The 19,370-nt window shown below is 40.2% G+C and overlaps 1 pseudogene; it reads right to left on the bottom strand.

Annotated features, from left to right (window-relative positions):
* Positions 1 to 425: 425 nt before the first annotated feature.
* Positions 426 to 3,321, bottom strand: LOC149172522 (uncharacterized; annotated as a pseudogene).
* Positions 3,322 to 19,370: the final 16,049 nt, after the last annotated feature.

Raw genomic sequence — 19,370 nt, 5'->3', positions numbered from 1 at the left:
AACTAATACATGTGTTATGTAAGCTCCTTGTATCTCATATGTCAAAACACAAGTAAATCCCAGGAATCACTTATATTACCATAAATTGATAGGTATGAATATGGTATGATCACAACAGTATGAGTTCCAGCTTCTTGAATAGAGATGGATCATGAAATGTGTATATAAAGGGCATAGATTATGTGAAATAAGTGTGTCATATATGCTCATCCCTCCAGCAGAGAGATGAAAACGTGAAAATACATTACCTTCAGTTTATTGTTTAAAAGAAAAGAATATCTTCAACATTCAATCTTTGGCAGGTTGACTCGCCATAGTCTTGAACACTGATATATACCTACGCACAATAAGCCACTTCTCGTTATGTCTTCTAAGAATGTTTATGCATCCACACTTATAAAGTTATTTACAAAATATGCATGCGTCTATGTTCTAATGAGTGAATACATGTAGATCATCATTATATATGGACACAGTGACAGTGGATCCACGCTCCACTTATGCTCTTCAGTCTCCAACTCCTCTAGGTGGCTTCTCAGATAATTGAAGAAATCAGAAGCTCTAACAAATCCCACAACACTACTATTAGCCACAATGCCAGTCCCTTTTCCTAGCATTCCTCTTTTCTTCAGAAGTAGAAAATCTGATAAATAACACTGTTTGGAGTGATCCATGAATATGAAGTCAAGTTATGGAACTCTTTCTTCCTCTAGAAATCTATCCACTTCCTCCAATTTGGCAGCCAGCGTTCCTTCAATCACCTTCACCTTCAATGACAACCCTAATAACAAATCGAAAAAATGTAATTTTAACATCCACTAGAATACATAATCATTTTCACATTGCTATGCATAGGAAACATGATCTAAAGAAGGTTTTGAATTGATTTATTGATTTCACATAGCACTACATTAAAGATTTTGCTTTTAGATTGAAGTCGAATAAGTTTGACTAAACTCTAAAACTTGTGGTGTTCCATGGGTTATGCATTGTCTGTGATGAACAAAAGTGTATAACAACGCAAAACTCTCATATGCCATAACCAAAAAAAGAAGAAGCAAAAACGCAAAATATAATTGAGTTTGAAATATGTTTATCTATGTTAACTTTATTATCTAGTGTAAAATGGCTCTAAAATATGTTTTAAATGGATCAGTTCCAATTTAACATAGAAGTTTGTTATATGATCCAATAACACTCACTTATTTATGTAGAGTGTACTACAAATTTATTTTAGTTGTGTTGTAGTTCTTGTAAGTTAACTAATTAAAGCTATGTTGTTTTAATTTATTCAAACCTATCAGCTAATGTGAAATGCCTTATGGTATGTCATCCTTTTTGAGTTAATGGGGTCTCAGGGCCTTCTCACACTGTTTAATGTGTTGGAATAAAGTCAAAGTGGATTAATTTTCACTTTGGATTGCAGTAAGGGTTAAAGAAAGAGTTAAAAGTTTCATGGAAAATTATTTCTAAATAGTTTAAATGGTTTAACAAGAAAAACAATGAGACAAAATTGTTAAAATGTATGAGTTTGAACTAATCTACTAAGCTTGACTTTTTGACTTCTAAAACTCATGGAATTACATCTCTAAGGGTACTTTGTAATTTATCAATGATTCTCCTGTGTACTTTCCGCATTTATAATAACATAAAAACACTTTTAAACCATTAAAAAATGTTGCATTTCCCTTCTAAAATATCAACTTTACTCAATTCAAAATAAGTACTCAATTAATTGCATGAATTGTTTAAACAATTCAACAACAAAGTCAAGCATATTAGTAAAACCACATATATGCAAATTGCTAACCCTATGAATATGGTATAGTATAATTCATAAATAAAGTATAAATCATAAATGTAGTAGAGCAAGAGGGTTCACAAGGCTCAATTGTGCTAAATTCTTTGTTAATTGTGGAAAATCATTCCCCAAATGCACTGTTAAACATTAAGTTTGAAGAACTTAGTTATGTCAATATTTCATGGACATGATCCTTCAACAAAGTAACAGATCCATGAGCTAAATGAAAACAAACCAATGTCAGCTTATTTTCATCTAAAGTAAGTGAAAAATGGCCTTTGGATAGATCAAACCATTTGAGTCACATAAAACCTAAGAAGTAGGGCAGTTTAAATGACAAGCCTTTCTAAACACTTCAGAAGACCAGGATAATATCTGAGAAGGCTTGACCTTTGAAGATTTACCCAATTAAGGGTTTCATTTAGAACAAAAGGGTGGATTACAACCTGTGTCAACCCACAGGTACTCCAAGATCTTGACTGCTTCTCCTTTGCTTTTGTCAGGTTCTCTGTATGAAATTGAGTATTTGTAAACTGACAAATTAGGTTCTCTGTGTCAAATTTAGTCCTTGTAAATTGACAAATTTAAACGCTTACTCTAAGGCTAAGATATTACAATATAACTTAGTTCTAATTATACTTCCAATGAAGATTCTCTCATTTATTCATTGATATGAACCAACAAATTCCTTTAGATACTAACATATTGAAACCAAAACCAAAAACAAACACTTGAAATACTGACATCTAAAAGTATTGTAGAATGCTGATATAAGCAGTGATTATACTCACAGATAATGAGTCAAAGCAGTGCTATAATGTGATCTCAAACCTTTATAGTTATCCATTGAGATTCTTATTGTCTACATGTAATCCATACAATTTCCAATCATGCTATCTCTAGACTTTTGTATAAGCTTTAACATAACAAATTATATGAGTTCTAATCACAATAAGAAAGACATTCTCAGATCTTGGCACATTCTACTATATTTTGATTTTGAACTCTTGAAGTTAGGGGCTCAAATTTAATTTCATGTTTATTACGTCCACATTCTGACAATGGATCTTCTAAAACCATTTCTCAAAACAAAAATGACAACAAAAAGTTAAATTCTTATCCGCATGCTCAATAATTTCTCTGGCTACACTACAGTTCTGTGGATTCATTTCTATAGAGACCAACTTGTTGTCTGGCTTTGTCATCCTGGAGGCAATTCTTATGGCAGAATAGCCACAGTAAGTTCCAAGCTCCAAGGCCACTTTGGGATCAAACCTCTGCACTGCACCATCCAGAATAGTGATCTTCTGCTTGCCTATATTCATCAGCCAAGTATGCTGAGAAAAAATTTCAATGGTACTCAGCACAGACTCTGGATTTCCCTTCTCTGCATTTTTCAAAACAAATTTTAGCAGGACTGCTTCTCTGCCATCAGGGGATTTCCCTGCTAGCCTTGCCCTTTTGCTGCAAAGAAATACAAAGTATGACCATAGCCTTGACATGATTTGAGGAAAAACCATTCTAATGCTTCTTGTGAATACTACTCACAAAAACTTATATAGAAACAATATATATCTCAAGTTGGTTGAGTTGTATGAAAATGAATATATTATAAAATTTAAAAGTTGATGAGCAATTGAAATTGATAGACACAACAAATGCTGGTGGCAATATATAATAGAGAAGACTTTGGGATTTGTCACATGAAAAATATATATTCTGTGTACTGTTCAAATTTTTTATTGATTTGTTTGTTGCAGAAAAGAGAAAAGGTGATCTATAGGAAAAATTTGTTCTCTACATTTTGAACTTTCTTCTTTTTGAATTCGGGGAGCAACCAAGGTATACTTATTCCTGTCGGAAAAAAAGCTAGTTTTGATTCCTTAGAAATGAAGATTGGACAGAAAATGTGCCAAACAATGTGTAACAACAACCCCACTGCATTGACTGGCTGGCTAAAGCCCTTCAACATATAGACTAGACTGGTTGAATGACCTGTTGACATGGCAAATGTGCACAATGCCAACGAGGGGAGATAACCCGATCGCAAGCCCCAATTAGACTTGCTTTCGTTTGGAATGGATAGCTTCAACGAGTTTTAAGGGACCCCGTAAACTGTTTGAACATGTCGAAAGATTGCTTTCGGGAGGAAGACTTCAATTAAATCAACAAAATGAAACAACTAACCTATATGTATTAAATCCTATCTATACTACTTCTAACTACTCTAATATAGTCCTAGCTACTCTAATCTATCCTGCAAGAGCATGATACAGAGGTTTAAACATCATATATATGTTCAGCAGGAGCGTGATAAAGAAGGTTAAACATCATGCATAGATTCAAGTCCAAATGAATCAATCACTGAATTCACAGCTGGACAAGACTATATTAAAGCTAAATTGAAATCCAATCACTCATATAGGAATCCACATTCTTCTATGGAATTAAAACTGCAACTGATGTTTAATTTAGTTTCAAATCAGAGACCATTCACAAGTTAACCATGAAATTGAATCACATTCAATTTAACAAGACTAATAGTGAACTGTAAGTCATCAATATGCATAAATATAAATCACATTTACATTCATGCCAGTAACAACACTCTGATCCAAAACAATACAATGAGTTTGAAACTAAAGGCTCCTTCTTCCCCCAAAAATAGTCCTCCTCATTCACAATAAAGCAACACTGTTCTTCTCGAAAATCAAAAGCCCTTTCTCCTCTTCGGAGGTAATACTTATGCAAATTCGAACAACCCTCAGCCTTCCATGACCTTTTAGTTCCCTCTTGTTGTTACATAGATCAGTATGTACAGATGCGAAAGGTTGGTGAAATTGCCGACAAGTTGAGGTCACCACGCCTCTTCATCTTTCCACTGTTTCAGATATGCCAGTCAAGTACACAGGGATAGGATCATTAGCGTGACTACTGGCACATATAAAGCATAATGGCCGGGTCAATTCCTTTCCTGACGAAGTGAACAGATGTTGGTGAAAAGGGTGACTATGTGTTGCCTTTCCATAATGGAGACCGAGACAACTTTTCTTGCGGAATGTACAGGAAACGCATGGGGTTGTGGCCAAACCATTAAATGCAACGCTTATGCATACATGGCTCTTCGAATCCCCTCCTGCGTCCTTTACTTCTCACCTGCAAAGATAGCTATCATTAGCTTCATGATTGTGAGCGATATAACAGAGATATTCACATGAAAAACAAACGATGCTTCCATTAACTTTTATAACTCTGGGAATAAGTATGAAAAGGATTTACGTATAAAACACACACTTTTTTCACTGAAAACCCGATCCTTTGTAATTACAGAAAATTTGGAAAAACATATGAAAACACAGGAAATCTCGCCCCGATCGCTCAAGGCCGGACCTCAAAAGTTATGTGATGGAGTCTATAATATCGTCGGGTTCGCCCTATCGCATATCACAATAGGAACAAGCCTGGGGCTCTGTCGATCACGATATGCGATAAGGCTTCGGACTCGAAAATATATAAATTGAATTTGGTAGCTCGATGGTTCCGTTATATCGCTGCGCATGTTATATACAAGGCCCGGGCTCCGCCGATACGTGATATGCGATTGGGGCTGGACCCAACAATGTATACAATGCGGTTCATATTTCCATCAGGTCCAGAGGCTGGGGGCACACACTATATATATAAACCTTGGACTTAGGCTGATTGCGATATGCGACAGGCTTTCGAACCTGAAAATATATGTATTGTATTTGATAGGTCGGCGGGTCCGCTATATCGTTGCGCGTAATATGTATAAGGCCTGGGGCTCCGCCAATATGCGATATGTGATTGGGGCCGGACCTGACAATGTATATAATGCGGTTCATAGTGCCGGCGGGTCTGGAGACCAGGGGTGCGTTGTTTATACACATGGCTTTGGGGCTGGGCTGAGAGCGATTTGCGATGGGGCTCCAGACCTGAAATGCATACATTTGAGTTAATAAAACCCATTGGGTCCGGAAGCCATGAATGCCTTGTGTTATTGTGATAGGCCCCGAAAAGGGTTTATGCATGCTTTGTGAAGGATTTCCGCTATAAGGCATTGTGGTGGGAGGAATAATGCGATGAGGGTTTTGAGGGGTTAAACAAATCCCGATAAACATAGAAATGAAGGGCTTAAGCGAGGGATTTGTTAAAGGGATTTACCCATTTTTGAATGGAATATTGGGCCCTCCATAGAGTTAAAATTACTGGGATGAAAGGATCATTCAGAGAGATGATAGATCAGACTTATAGAGGGCCCATTTAAAATTTGCTATTATAGCATGTTTTAATAGGGTGGTAGTTGTGGCCACAACAAATGGCGAACCACTGGGCGAACCAATTATCTCTATTTCCAAATAACCTTCAGATTAATAAAACATCAGGATGTTAAGATAAACTTGAAATGCAAACTATATAGATGGACAAGCATGGGTTCACTTAAACATTAACTGCTTCAGGAGGGATAGAGACAAATAGCTCCTACTTACTGATATGATTTTGGCAGGCATTCTCCAATGGCAGTATTATGGGGTTTATTGACCTTCCTTTACCTATTTCCCACTTTCAAGAATCCCTTTGGGGCCATCACTGGTCTATCCATACCTATTTAGGTGTGTACCTCAGCTCTTTATTTCTCAGCAAGCTTGATGTAGACATGTTTATCTTGCACTTCGTATGAGAATTTTAGTGCTATATTTTCATTGATTGAATGGGGTGCAGTATTGGATCATGCCATATTTTTAAACCACTTAAGCAAGGTTGCGCTTACTGTGTCAACCGATACTCTAAGCCCAGCAACAGTCCTTACTCTAACTGGCTTCCCAAACAACCTGTCCTTCCAGATTGGCAGAAGGACTTGACATTTCATTTCTTTTTAGATAAGTCCTTCTAGTTTTAGGCACAAGGACTACAACACAATTAGATTTGCCACAGGGTATGAAACAGTGAGCTTAGCCCATGAAAGGAGGTTTATTTGTGAGTAACAGGTATTGGACCATTTAGTGTGGTGGATGGGACCAATAGAGAATGACTGTAAACCTTACAAGCAAGTATAGGCTAGGTCTGAGTGGGATTTATTCAAAATGCAACATTCCTCCATGCCAGTCCAGTTGTAGTTACACATTTTTAGTTTTATAAAGATGCCCCTACATGCTCCAGATATCCAAGTTATCAACAAATCTCACATAGTTCCCAAAAGATGTCAATGAGGGGTTTCAATTTGCATTCCACTACTGATTCTCAAGTGCTCATGGACTGATAGAAAGTTTGTTTGATTTGCGGGGAAATGATGGATTCAAGAACAATAGAATCATCAACAAGTTAATGAGGAAAAGAAAGGCCGAGAGTAGTGAATGAGGGAAAATATGAAAGGTAGAATGAGATTGGAGGACTTACAATCAGTTGGATGAAAAGGAATGTCATTCAAAACAACAGGAAAATAGACTTGGTAGAAAACAAAAGAAAGGACAGAAATACAACTAAACTAACAAAAAAATGAAATGAACTCTAACCTACTCAAGAGGTAACCACCATGTGGTGGCTATTGGAAATATCTCTTGAGATGTTGGCCATTAACAAGGAGTTTTTTAGTTTCTCCCTATAAGGTTTTCAATCTGTAAATTCCATGACCATTTTTTTCCACAACTTGGAATGGGCTCAGCCATGAGTGTTGTAATTTTGTGTGCTTACCTGTTGGCTCACTCATGAGAGATGAAAAGTAAACAAATTTCTCAATGAAAGATATCACCTTGTCTTCACTTCCGTTTATAGGTTTGTCATGCTCCTTTTTGTTAATGGATGCATTTCTGAGTGTTCTTTCGCAATGCAGGAACTCAAGGATTTGATTATCCCCTTCGAACACCTGCCAACTTGAGATGTTCTTAGTTATGGATGATCTGAAAATCAATTCAACATAAAATTTATTCTTGTTCAATCTAATATTAGGTAAAATTTCCGCAGCCGGTTGAGAATGCAACAAGATGATGGAGCTTAGTGGAAAGGAGTCGCCTTCACTAAGTGGGCCCGCAGGCTATTTTGGCGCAAAGTCTATTTTTAGACTATGTCTATTTTTAGACATATGGATAATGGTCTATGAGTTGCAAGATGCTATTTGTGGATGATTGGTCATGTTGGTAAAAATAGATGGACTTCTATTTTTAGACATATGGGCGGTCTCTATTTTTAGACTGCCATGCTAAAAATAGAACAGTCGAATATTATTAGCTCATAATAATATTTGGACTATAAACATTATCTTATCCTCTTGGAGCACTTCAGTTTGAGCTTCAGATGTGGCACATGCAGCTGTCAGAAGGAAATACGCTTTTCTTGTGGGTCAGTTGAGCTATTGCATGCAGGACTTCAGTTAGAACTCATGTGGTTGAGTTTGGTGAAGTTGATTGTGGAGTTGATGGAGTTGTGTTCAGTTTGACTTGGTTGAACTAGTTGTATTTTAGTCTAACTAAAGAATACACTAGTGATGAGTTGTGTGAATTAATTATTAAATTGATTCACTAATTATTAACTCATAAAGCAACTGAAGAATACATCAGTTAACTCAGTGCATGTACAATTCAGTGGAGATAGGTGTTAGAGGTTGAGATTGCTATCAGTTGTGACTATAGTTGTGCATGATATTTGCACATGCATGGATGGAGATTGCCCATGAGGCTTGCGTAGTATAACCAAAGGAATTCGATTTCACAGAGTGATTGATTCTCTTGCAGGATTGCGCAGTGGAGGCAGACAAACAATGGAGGAGATTTGAGGCATCAAATCTGAGCTAGTTTGTGTGTAACAGGTGGAGATAGTACTGAGTACTTGTGAGGAGTATTGTACTATGTATTGTTACATGTTTTCTATCATTATAATATATAGATAGTGTGGGGTTTTCAGCTGTATGCTTTCCCCGGGTTACATACTGTGTTAATGTGCACATGCGATTGATGTTTCATTGTTTTTAATGCTGCTAAATTGATGATCAACATAGAGGAGGTTATGTATTATGCATGTATTCCGAAATAGTGTATAATCAGGATAATCTCTGTGAATAAGTGTCATATTATTCAAATTTCTACATGGTATCAGAGCAGTTGATCATCAGATCTATTATTCAGAAAGTGTTTACATTTTATTTCTTCAGGCAGAGTCTGTAATCGGGCCAGGTAGCCTCTGGATTCATCCTTCCTTTGGAAGGTGAGATATCCAGTAAAATCCCATGCAGTCAATCTCTGTACGAGAAATAATTTGTTCTCACTAATTTTAGATCAGAGGCGGTTGAGTTTTGAGCTGGTGGAATTCGAATTTGCAGCAGTGTTTTCTTGGTGTCAACGTTGCAATGTCTTTCAACGGATTGCGATTGGAGTATGCTCTTGAGGGCAACTCAAACTATATTCCATGGAAGGATAGGATGGAGGTGGTGTTAGATGATAATGGGTTGAAGGAGTTCATAGAGGCTGAGGTCCCAAAGCCTACTGATACTGTGCAAGTTGATGCTTGGCAAAAGAAGACAACAAAGTGTTGAAGGATTCTGTCGGAGGATGTGAAGGATCACATTGTGTCCAATCTGCATGGAAAGGCTTCTTCATACTTGATGTGGAAAGCGTTGACAAATCTATTCCAAAGAAAGAGCGATCAGAGGAAGCTAGCGCTCAAGGATAAACTCAGAAACATTAAATGCGAGAAGGGAGACAGTATGCCCAAGTACCTTACAAAGTTCACTCAGTGCAGGGATGAGCTGGGAAGTGTGGGGGTGACTGTCGATGATGAGGACTTGGTGAGCTTGGCTCTCCTTGGTCTTCTGAAGAGTTGGAATTCCTATTAGGACTCTGTCAATGGTCGGGATAAATTGCCAGGATGGGAGAGACTTTGGTCAGATCTTATGTAGGAGGAGATCAGGTGGAATACCAGGGATGGATCTTCATCAAAGGCACCTGATGAAGAAAATTGCGCTTTGGCTGCCAAAGCAAAGAAGGGGAAGAACAAGAAAGCTTCTCATTCCAGTGCGAAAGGCAAGAAGCAGGACATGTCCAAGGTGAAGTGCTTTCACTATCACCAGCACGGACACTATGCCACAAATTGTCCGCAGAAGAAGAAAAATAAGCAAGCTGCTGGATCTGTAGTAGGAGAGGCCTTAGCCTCGCAGTTTGAGCTTGATTTTTCATTGATCGCATGCTTGGTATCAAGTGTGATGGGATCGATATGGTTCTTGGATAGTGGTGCATCTTTTCACATGACAGGAGATCGAGATTTGTTTTCTGATCTAGAGGAGAAAGATCTTGGAGTGCACATCAAGATGGGCAATGATGGTAGATACAGTGCGACCGGTATCGGTACCATTTCCTTTGAGAGGGAGTCTGGTAAACCCTTCGTATTGAAGGAAGTGATGCATGTTCCAGGATTGAAGAAGAATCTTATCTCTGTGGCGATGTTAGAAGACAAGGGATATGATGTTGTTTTCATCGAGGGAAAGGCTTTCCTTCGTAGTAAGACAACTGGAGAAACCTAGAAGATAGGGGTTCGAGTCAGGAACCTTTATCAATTGCATGTAGATGGCTGCGCAGTAATGGCATGCAAGGCAAAAGGATTGGTGAGCTGGGATGATGGTGAGCTGTGGCACAAGAGATTGGGTTACCTTCACCATGGAGCCTTGAAGATACTGCAACAAATCACTACTGGGCTTCCTAAAGGCACCCTTGCGCAGTCAGATCAGTGCAAGGGGTGTACTTTCGGAAACTTTGTGAAAGCCACCTTTCACGAGAAGGATAGTCACGCCACGATGATCCTTGATAGAATTCACACATATGTGTGTGGACCTTTCTCAGTAGCTTCGACAGCAAAACACAGGTATTATGTGATATTTGTTGATGATTTCTCTAGAAAGTGCTGGATCTTCTTCATGCAGAAGAAGAGCGAGACATACTCAAAGTTCTGTGAGTTCAAACCACTGGTCGAGAAGGAATTGGGGAAGAAGGTGAAGGCTCTTAGGAGTGACAATGGTGGTGAATACATCTCTGGCGAGTTCAAGGACTTTTGCAGTGTAGAAGGGATTCAAAGAGAGCTCATAGCTTCCCATAACCCACAGCAGAACGGGGTTGCTGAGCGGAAGAACATAACGAGCGTGGGTACTGCACAGGCGATGTTGCATGATCAAGGCCTACCCCTTCACTTGTGGGCGGAAGCATGAAATATTGCAGTATATGTGCAAAACCATTGTCCTCACAGGATACTTGGCATGAGTACACCCTAGGAGGCTTATTCTGGTAAGAGACCTGATATTTCTCATTTGAGGATTTTTGGTTCTAACGTTTACATGCATGTGACAAAGGATGCCAGGAAGAAGTTGGAGCCGACCGCAGAGGTTGGGATATTTGTGGGGTACACTGATATGCCCCACAACTATCGTGTGTATTTTCCAAACAGTGGCAAGAATGTTGTGCGACGGGATATAAAATTTCAGGAAGAGAAAGCCATGAAGTGTTCGCTTGAGAGGGAGCCACACTTGCATGCAGATGAGGAGCTATTAGTTCCTACGGATGAGCTTCAGGACGTGGATCAGCCACAGGACGAAGTTCATGGAGTGGAAGAGACCACTCATGCAGCACCAACCATTAGAGGGAGAAAGCACTTGATAGAAGCTAAGCGACTGGCTCAAGATGCAGAGAAGGTTGTAGGACCACCTACAACTCAACGCAGGCAGAGACAGTCACCTGATCAGTACACTGGATACATGGCTCTTGTGAGCAAATGTGTTGTGACTGAGCCATCCTCTTTTGAGGAAGTTGTGGAGGATCCCGCATGGGTAGATGCCATGGTGGAAGAGTATGATTCGAATGTCAGAAACAATGCATGGGAGATTGTCCCAAGACCGGAAGGGAAATCAGTAGTGGGTTCGAGATGGATCTACAAAGTTAAGCAGGCAGCTGACGGGAGTGTGGAGAAGTACAAGGCAAGATTTTTTGCCTGAGGCTTTTCACAGATAGAGGGGATCGATTATGAGGATACCTTTGCACCTGTCGCAAGGTATTCTTCCATACGGACGATTCTTGCTCCCTCAGCGCAGATGGGGTGGCACATTCATTAGATGGATGTGAAGACTACATTCCTCAATGGAGTCATTGAGGAGGAGGTGTACATAGAACAATCCAAAGGTTTTGAGATCTTCAGCAGTGAGTCGCATGCGTGCAGGCTCAAGAGAGTGCTGTATGGGTTGAAACAAGCACCACGTGCTTGGTACACACGGATAGATGGTTATTTCACTGGACTTGGATTCTACAAGAGTGAGGCGGATCCTAACCTATACCAGATTGTGGTGGAGGGTAAGTTGCTTATCATTGTACTTTATGTAGTTGATTTGATTCTAACAGGTGATGAGCTATTGATACTTTCATGCAAGGATGATCTTGCTAAGGAGTTTGAGATGAAGGACTTGGGCCTCCTTCATTATTTCCTGGGATTGGAAATTTGGCAGCGCAGTGATGGACTATTTGTTTCTCAGGGTAAGTATGCTCGGGAGACACTGGAGAAGTTCAACATGCATGGCTGCAAGCTTGTTGATACTCCTCTTCCTGGAGGTTGGAGGAAGGAGGATGCTACTTCGGCGGAGTTAGTGGATGCCACTGTTTATCGATAGTTGGTGGGGTCGATTATGTATCTGGTTAATACACGACCCGATATATGCTATGCTGTTAACCAGCTTTCACAAGCTATGGTTAAGCCAACCTAGCTCTTTTTGAAGGCAGGCAAGCATGTATTGCGTTATCTCAGAGGCACATCGGGATATGGATTATGGTACAGATAGGAGGATGAGGTGAAGCTATGTGGCTTCACGGATGCAGATTGGGCAGGGAGCCCAACGGACAGAAAGAGAAAATCTGGAGGGGTCTTCATTATCAGGTCGACAACAGTTTCTTGGTACAGCAGGAAGCAGATATCTGTGGCACTCAGTTTAGTAGAGGCCGAGTATATGGCAGCAAGTTTGGTTGCATGCGAGGCTATATGGATGAGGAAGATCCTGGTTGGGTTGTTCAGTTTTCACTTGGAGCCTACAGTGATTTATTATGATAACCAGAGTTGCATTAAACTCTCGGCTAATCCAGTATTTCATGATAGATCCAAGCACATTGACATCAGGTACCATCATATCAGAGATTGTGTGCAGCGGAGAGTCATGTTACTTTCATACATTCCAACAGAGGATCAGGATGCTGATATCTTGACGAAGGCGCTCACCAGGAGCAAATTCAAATACTACCGAGGCAGGATAGGGGTTGCTGATAATCCATATCTTGTTGAGAGAGAGTGTTGAGAATGCAACAAGATGATGGAGCTTAGTGGAAAGGAGTCGCCTTCATTAAGTGGGCCCATAGGCTATTTTTGGTGCAAAGTCTATTTTTAGACAAATGGATCATGGTCTATGAGTTGCAGGATGCTATTTTTGGATTATTGGTCATGTTGGTAAAAATATATGGACTTCTATTTTTAGACATATGGGCGGTTTCTATTTTTAGACTGCCAAGCTAAAAATAGAACAGTCGAATATTATTAGCTCATAATAATATTTGGACTATAAACATTATCTTATCCTCTTGGAGCACTTCAGTTTGAGCTACAAATGTGGCACATGCAGCTGTCAGAAAGAAATATGCTTTTCTTGTGGGTCAGTTGAGCTATTGCATGCAGGACTTCAGTTAGAACTCATGTGGTTGAGTTTGGTGGAGTTGATTGTGGAGTTGATGGAGTTGTGTTCAGTTTGACTTGGTTGAACTAGTTGTATTTTAGTCTAACTAAAGAATAAACTAGTGATGAGTTGTGTGAATTAATTATTGAATTGATTCACTAATTATTAACTCATAAAGCAACTGAAGAATACATCAGTTAACTCAGTGCATGTACAGTTCAGTGGAGATAGGTGTTAGAGGTTGAGATTGCTATCAGTTGTGACTATAGTTGTGCATGAGATTTGCACATGCATGGATGGAGATTGCCCATGAGGCTTGCATAGTATAACCAAAGGAATTTGATTTCACAGAGTGATTGATTCTCTTGCAGGATTGCGCAGTGGAGGCAAGCAAACAGTGGAGGAGATTTGAGGCATCAGATCTGAGCTAGTTTGTGTGTAACACGTGGAGATAGTACTGAGTACTTGTGAGGAGTATTGTACTATGTATTGTTACATGTTCTCTATCATTATAATATACAAATAGTGTGGGGTTTTCAGCTGTATGCTTTCCCCTGGTTACATACTGTGTTAATGTGCGCATGCGATTGATGTTTCATTGTTTTTAATGCTGCTAAATTGATGATCAACGTAGAGGAGGTTATGTATTATGCATGTATTCCGAAATAGTGTATAATCAGGATAACCTCTATGAATAAGTGTCATATTATTCAAAATTTCTACACGTAGCAGCCATCAGATCGGCCTCATGGTTATACTTTCGAAGTATGTATGTGACATTTAAAGAATCGAAATTGTCAATTAAACTCCATACCTCATGTTGGTACCTCACCAAGTGTGGCGGATTGCAGTGTATCTTTTTCTTTACCCGGTATACAATTATCAGGGAATCACCAACTATAAGATTTTTCACTTTCACATCAATGGCCCCTTTCAGGCCCCGTTGCAGTCCTTCATATTCTATCGTGTCACTGGTGTATGCAACCTCCATACCTCATGTTGGCACCTCACCAAGTGTGGCGGATTGCAGTGTATCTTTTTCTTTACCCGGTGTACATTATCAGGGAATCACCAACTATATGATTTTTCACTTTCACATCAATGGCCCCTTTCAGGCCCCGTTGCAATCCTTCATATTCTATCGTGTCGTTGGGTTGATGAGAATGTTTCCAGCGTCTGCACCTTCAAGGCAGTTAGAGATATTAAAATAGAGTGCCCAAAATGTATAATCTAATGCTACATCAATTGAACTATTATCTACAAAATTAATCCTATCATCTACTATAGTATAGGATAACTCATCAGTTGGATTATGGGGGTGATTGATTCTTTCTTCTAACTGTGTGTTTGTCAAAATATCCCCAACTTTTTGTGCAGGGCATTCTCCGAAACAGGTTTCTGTGGCATAAACATCAAAACTATAATTCCCAATGATATATTTAGAGAACATTATAGGTTCATTGGGGCTGTTTAGTTCTGTTACCACATATTTCATATATCTTTCTCGATCCACTCTCAGCATATCACCTTTGCCCCTCTGAGGCAACAAAATATGAGACCAATCAGTTGAGAAATATCCATTTAGATTTGATGACCAGTCCTGACTAAGCAGCATTCCATAAGCCTCCGGTATATCCACTACCACTATATCAATGACTTGAGTGTATTAAGGTTTGGCAGCCATCCAAATCAACACATCTTTCAGCTCCCTAATAACTCTCACATTCGTTCTGTCCAACTGCATAATTCGAGTTTCAATTTTATCGGGTATTTCCTGAAGTCTCTTAGCAACAGCGTAAGGAATAACAGTGGATGAGGCGCCAGAGTCTACTAAGCAATTGTGCACATTCATGTTGAAGATTTCAAATGTGATAAGGAAGGGTGGAGTCATATATTTTGATTTCCTCCCTATCATGGTTGCACTGACATCTTGGGGCTTTCGAGTCATTTTAGATAGAGTGGCTTCCATGGCTGATGATATTTGGGCTACGCTAGAGGTACTGACAGGTCTGGCCACTGGCTTCTTGGTTTGGCTACTTGGGGTAGTGGGGGTTTTGCAGTTCCGCTCGTTCATAGCTTTCAGTAGCAAATCTCTTTGTTGCATTAATTTTAACAAGTCGAAATATGTGATATTAGCCCTAGACTTCTTGAGATCATCTACAATATTGTAGTCAATGTTATAAATGGGATAGGGCAGGGTAAACATACCAGTTTTTCTATTCTTAGATGGGAGTTTGCCATCTTGAGTCACCTTAGTTGCAGTGGGAGATGTCTTATCCTTTTCTGGATGGTTTGCAACTGGGGTATTCCTGGAATCACCACTAGATCTATCTTTTCCAACAGAAAATTCCGGAGCGGATGTTTTCATAGTGTGATCATCTTTCTTGGTCCAGTCTATGGGTTTGCACTATCTAGTCACTTGTAGTTGTGCTTTATCATTCAACCATCCTAATGGGTATGGCTTCTTATGAGGTGTGGTTACTAATCCAAATTTCTTTACAATTGCTTCAAAATTCTTACCTTTTATACATGTGGCTGCAATGATTGTTTCATCTCCTGAGTCTAACCCCAAATCTTTCTGAATAGCTGCAACAGTCTTCTTCTTCTTGCCCTCAGACTTTTTAGGTCTAGCTCTGGATGCAGAATCCAAAAGTGCTCATCATCATGCCCCTCCTTTTTACAGTGAGTGCATGAAGCTTTGCCTTTTTGTGCAGTGTTAGCCTTCCTTGATGTCCAATTATGCTTCCTTTTCTCCTTTCTCTTGCTTACAGTGGGTTGGGATGGTCCCCCAACTTCTAGATTTCCATTCTTTCCTCCGGCTTCTAGATGAGTAGCTTGTACAGATACCTCATCTATGCTAGTGGGATTAAACATGAGGATGGTATGACTCATGTAGCCGTGTAGACCGCCAATGTACTTCAAAAGAGTCTCTGGTGAGTTTAATGAGATACCCAACATCATTGCTCTCTTTCTGAACTCTTGAGTATACCCTTGTACACTTTGCCCTTTCAACTGCCGAAGATTTTGCCAACTCATCATGGCTTGTTGCATGTAGGCCAATGGATAGAACTGCTTTTTGATTGCAGCAACAAATTCACTCCAAACAGAGATGGTCTTACCATGCTTCTTCATATCAGCTTGGGTTCTGCCTTCCCACCAAACCAAGTCAATGCCTCCTAGGCGTAGGCCTGCCAACTGAATCTTACTCTTGTCTAAGTTTATGTTTTGTACCCTGCAATATACATCAAATTGTCTTATCCAATTGTCCAACTTTTCAGAATTTAGCTCTCCATCATATATAGGCAAATCAAATTTTACATCTAACTTAATCAAAGATGCTTTCTTATTATGCACAGGGCTATTAGGAGGTGTGAGAAAGCTTTCCTCTTTCCCCTTTCCTTTGGAGTGGTCATGGGAATGAGACTCATCTTCTTCTTTATCTTGTTTAGAACCTGATGAATTTTCATCCCTATGCTTTCTAAAGTCTCTATACATTTCCTCTACCATAGAATTTATAGGTAGGAAACTTTCTAAGAATTGAGGGTCTAGCCCTATAGAACCTTCTTCTAACATTGTCTTCCCAGAATAGACTCTCCCAATTTCAGGATTAGTTTCCACCAACTCTCCTTCTCCTAATTTGACCTTTCATCTAGTGAGCATTCATAGCTAAACCAACACAAGCTTGTCTAATCTTACAGCCTAGAGCTTTGATACCACTTGATCCGATAATCACTCTATGAGTGCCATCAGTTAAAGATTTATTAAAACAAAAGGTATTACAAACTCATGTGATGGTGTGTGTTCTGTGTCATTTAAGCAACGAATCGATCAGATTGCGAATAAACAGAAAATAAGTGGAAAGACAGCAGAGAAATATAGCAAGAAACACAAAGACACAAACAATTTTTTAATAAGGAGTTCACCCTATTCTCTAGGGCTACGTCTCTAGTCCAGCTTCAATGGTGGCCTTGTTTTATTGTGTCTTACAGCAGAGAAATTACAATACAGGGACTCAATGTGAGTTCTCCTAAAGCAGATTTTGCTTGGTAGGGTGGTTCTTGGATTCCCCAAGCCACTCGGAGTTCACAGACTCTTTTTCTTCCTACCAGCTCTGTGACCCTTGGTCTACAATGGAAAGAGCCAAATGTGATGCTCAGTCCAGACAGATTCCTCTAGGGAAAGGCTTGAATCTTCAAGCTCTCTGGTGCTCGACGCTGCCTATGGTCAGCTCGGCCCTCTGTCTCCTCTGCTTGGATTTACTATTCTCTATGTTCAGTCCTCCTCTCAGGGTTCACTGTTCATTGTCTCTCTTGGTCGCTTGGACTCCTCTCTATTCCTCCTCTCTGAATCTGAATTCGACTGTCTTTGTTCATGGGTTTAGTCATTCGATCATATGCCTGTTCGGTTCCTCTCTTGCCTACGTCGATTTGCCTACCGCCTGCATGCTTGGAGTTCTCTGTTCGGCGTCAGTATGAACGCTCGGGAAGTAGCCATGCGTCCCCATCGGAATAGCGCCAGTCTGCTCATCGATTCATTTCTTCAGTTATGTCATGGATAGGTTCTTTCTCCATCGTGGTGGTCAAACGGATTCCAAATCCCCTTAAATCGCGGCTTAGTTCCATGTCGATTCTGCTTCCTTCTATCGGGCGCAATCTCAGCCGTCCGATCTGGGCTCCTCAAGAGCTGACGTCATACGCACGTCGAGCGCGGTTGACTTGCTCGACTGATAGTGCGCGATCATGGCGGTTTTTCTCTCACCTCCGCTGCCATGTGTCGATCATTGAGTGGGATCGCTCTGCTCTCTTCCAAAACTCCTTACCGTTGAAGGGCACCACGATCAATACCACTGGTTTTCCAGAGCGTGGGTCCCGCCTTTGTCCTTTAGCGCTTTTTGTTTCTCCTCCTGCAGTTCTTCGGCTCCCAACGCGACCAAGTGCTTAAGGCTCTTCCATTTTGGCCCTATTTAAGCGCTAATCGCGCATCAAAATCGCCTCCTTTTCCTGATCCGGGGCTCCCAGGGGCTACTTGGACCTCCTGCACAGTCTCCATGGGCCTCGGTCAACGCGCTTTGACCGAGGTCCTCGTCATTCTACATTGGCGGCCATTTCCACCGGTTCAAGATGTTTTTGATCGTTGTTTTGGAATTTTCAAGGATTTGTTCAACTTGATACAGTCAAGGTTCTTGACAGTCTTTTGTGGATCCGATTCGGATCAAGGGAAGTATTCATAAGGACTATCCATATGTTCTTTGTATACATGATATCTCTAAGAAAGGTTTAATTCATCGATAACATCATCATCTTGGTCAACACCCTTGACCTACATCAACATCATCTTATCATTAACATCTACTATTGCCCATATTTGGGGTGGTACCAAACCCATGGAAATGTCATCAACATGTCAGGACTCACTCCTCTAGAGTGATGGGTCCTAGGACTCACTCTTCCAGAGTAATCGATCCTCAAATCCAGGAATTAATTTTCTAGAGTGATGGATCCTCAAATCCCAAGGCGTCTCCCTATTCCAAAATGATGACACCCTCAATGAGAAAGCACTCACTCACCCTTCTTGGTGAGAAATATGGGCCATGACCTCACTCAAACCCTCCTGGTTTGTGATCATGTTTAGATGCCTAAACAGACCTCACTCCACCTTACGTTGTGTGTGATAAGGGTCCAGGACTTCACTCCACCTTACTTGGTCTGTGATCAGGGTCTAGGACCTCACTCCACCATACCTGGTGTGTGATCAGGGTCCACCTCCAAGAGGCACTTACTCAAATTTTTTGATTGAGCAATCTAGGCCTCTTGGACCCATTCCACCTACCGAGAGAATTTCCATCCATGCTACAAACATACCAACACT

Source organism: Pinus tabuliformis, chromosome 4_2 (assembly GCF_031772625.1).
Source record: "Pinus tabuliformis cultivar Carrire ecotype Pingquan chromosome 4_2, CPIR1, whole genome shotgun sequence".
Classification (NCBI taxonomy): domain Eukaryota; kingdom Viridiplantae; phylum Streptophyta; class Pinopsida; order Pinales; family Pinaceae; genus Pinus; species Pinus tabuliformis.
The sequence above is the reverse complement of the archived record's forward strand: the minus strand, read 5'-3'. Positions and strand labels throughout refer to the sequence as shown.